Source organism: Carlito syrichta, unplaced genomic scaffold (genome assembly GCF_000164805.1).
Source record: "Carlito syrichta isolate Samal-C Ts95f unplaced genomic scaffold, Tarsius_syrichta-2.0.1 Scaffold303661, whole genome shotgun sequence".
Classification (NCBI taxonomy): Eukaryota; Metazoa; Chordata; class Mammalia; order Primates; family Tarsiidae; genus Carlito; species Carlito syrichta.
The window spans coordinates 106,765-109,368 of NW_007247757.1; positions in this window are offsets into that span (position 1 = coordinate 106,765).

The following is a 2,604-nucleotide window of genomic DNA, read 5'->3' on the forward strand; positions in this document are numbered from 1 at the left end:
GTACATATACACAATGGAATATCATACAGCCATAAAGAAGGACAAATATATGGACTTTGCAGCAACTTGGATGGATTTGGAGTCGATCGTACTCAGTGATTTGTCACAGAAACAAAGAACAGAGTTCCATATGTTCTCATTCATAAGCTGACCTTGAACAATTAGAATGCTATAAGAAAGCGATTGGCAGTAGTGGGAAACTGTCAGGGGAGGGCGGGTGGGATTGGCAGTTGAGGAAAACTGTTAGGGGTGGGAGGGGCATACCTCATCAACAAGGGTACCTGCATGATCAATGTTTATATACCTAACACTGGATTGTACCCCACATCTCTGTAATAAATTTAAAAAGTAAATAAAAGGAAGTGAGAGCTTGCTTACAGTTTCTTTTCTTGGACAATATGAGATGAATAGGTGGTAGAATAATATTATTTACAGGAAATAATATTATTTACCATAAATACCATAGAGCAGTGGTCCCCAACCTTTTTGGCATCAGGGACCAGTCTCGTGGAAGACAATTTTTCCCCAGATAGGTGTGGATGCACAGGAGCGGGAGAGAATCTTCAGGCATTAGCTTCTCCCAAGGAGTGTGCGGCCTAGATCCCTCACATGTGCAGATCGCATAGGGTTCAGGGTCTTAGGAAAATCCAATGCCGCTGCTGATCCGACCAAAGATGACACTTCCTTCATCTGCTGCTCACCTTCTACTGTGTCACTTGTTCCTAACAGGCCACAGACCAGTACCCGTCCATGGCCAGGGGGCTGGGGACCCCTGTTATAGAGAATTTTCTTCAGTGAGTTTGTAGTTAATATTGTAGATTATCTGCATAACCCTTATCGTGCCTTTCTTTTTTTTTTTAAAGCATTATCTGCATAACCCTTATCGTGCCTTTCTTTTTTTTTTTTTTAATAAATCTATTAAGAGGACAGAACAGCTCCCACAGTGGGAGGGGACTCGAGGCGGTTGCCCGAGCCTTTCTTTTTGCCCCAAACCCTGTTTTTGTTCAAGGATCACCTTTGACAGAGACTTCTTTGCAACTGCTCCCACACAATATCAAACTTTTGCTAAGCACACAAGTATAATTTGATTGTGAGACACATAACTACTAAACAATTGTATATCTCAAACCCCCTTGTAGGTAGGGGTGATCGTGCTTTGTGATTCTTGCCAAAGAGATAAAATAATACATTGTAATGTAAGATTCTCGAAAAGTTCTTAAAAGGTGAGTAGGGTCATTTGGCTTATGCACTTTTTGCCTCCTTTTTTCTTTTTTCGGCCTGAATTGTAGACATGAAGGCTGAGGCTACAGCAGACATCTGTGACAGATGGTCAGGGAAAGATCAAGCGAATTGTAGACATCTCTGTTGGCCATTGTACCTTTGAGCTTTTGCACAAGTCTTGAAGCTCTTCTGAACTCTGGTAACATAAAAGATGAACAGGCTTCACATTTTGTGTCAGTCCATTTTGTTACACAAAACTAAACCCAGTCCCTGAGAGATACTCCACCTATTAGAGCACACGTCTCTAGATCTAGCTTATTTGTAAGCTATAGATTATTCTAAGCTATAAGAAATCCCATTCTGTTGAGGGTGATTGCTTTAGGCATAAGTATGTGGGGGAGTGATTGGTTGAGTCTGTGCTGGTAGCTGATAAAATAGTCACCAATGAAGTTGAGAGGAAATATGCTTTTCCTGAGAGGGAAAGGCTTACCCATTCTTAAAACAAAAAGCGAAATGAGAAGAAATAATATCTTCTTTTGTTGAATAGTGTGCAGATCAGAATATGTCACTGGAAATTACTACAACTAGGAGAGGGGATAAAACTGACAGCATAGAGAATATTTGGAAACAATCGGTCCTTGATGACATTACTGGGCTGCCACATCATCAAGTCTTGGGGGTGACCCATCTTTGGATTTTTGGCTTTGAGAAGTAATCAATTTCTTTTTGGTGGGGAAGAGATGTTTAGACATTGGCAACATTTTTCTGTCAACGACCATCTAGTAAATACTTTAGGATTTGTAAGTCAATTCTGTCCTTGTAGCATGGAAGAAGCCAGAGGAAATGTGTAAACAAATGAACATAGCTGTGTTCCAATAAAACTTTATTTACAAAACAGGCAATGGGCAGAGTTTGGTCCTTGGCTGGTGGTTTGTTGGACTCTGATTTAGAAAGCTGACTTGAGATTCTTTGCTTATTAACGGAGCTACATCGTTCCTGGGATAGAGTTAGAGGTTGGAATGCATAAAACCCAAGGCTACTTCCAGAGACTTGGAGAAAAGCATAAGAAAAGACCAGAATTAAGAGCAGGAATGATGAAAAGCATTCATAGAAGAGCTATAAGTAGAGCAGTTTAAAAAGTCATACCTGCCTCAGGTGAATAGGGAAGTAAATATCTGGTCCTTAGGAGACGGTTGTTGGAAGAAAAAAAAAATCCCACAGAATATAGCTATATTTTGTTTTTAAGCTTTAAAATTTTCATCGTTTATTAGGTACACAGGTAAAGTTTGAAAATATATGTAGCAAAAATTGCTTAATATCTCACTATCTAGACATTAATCTTGTTTTGCAGATATAAATATGTATTTTAAAAATTCAATCACA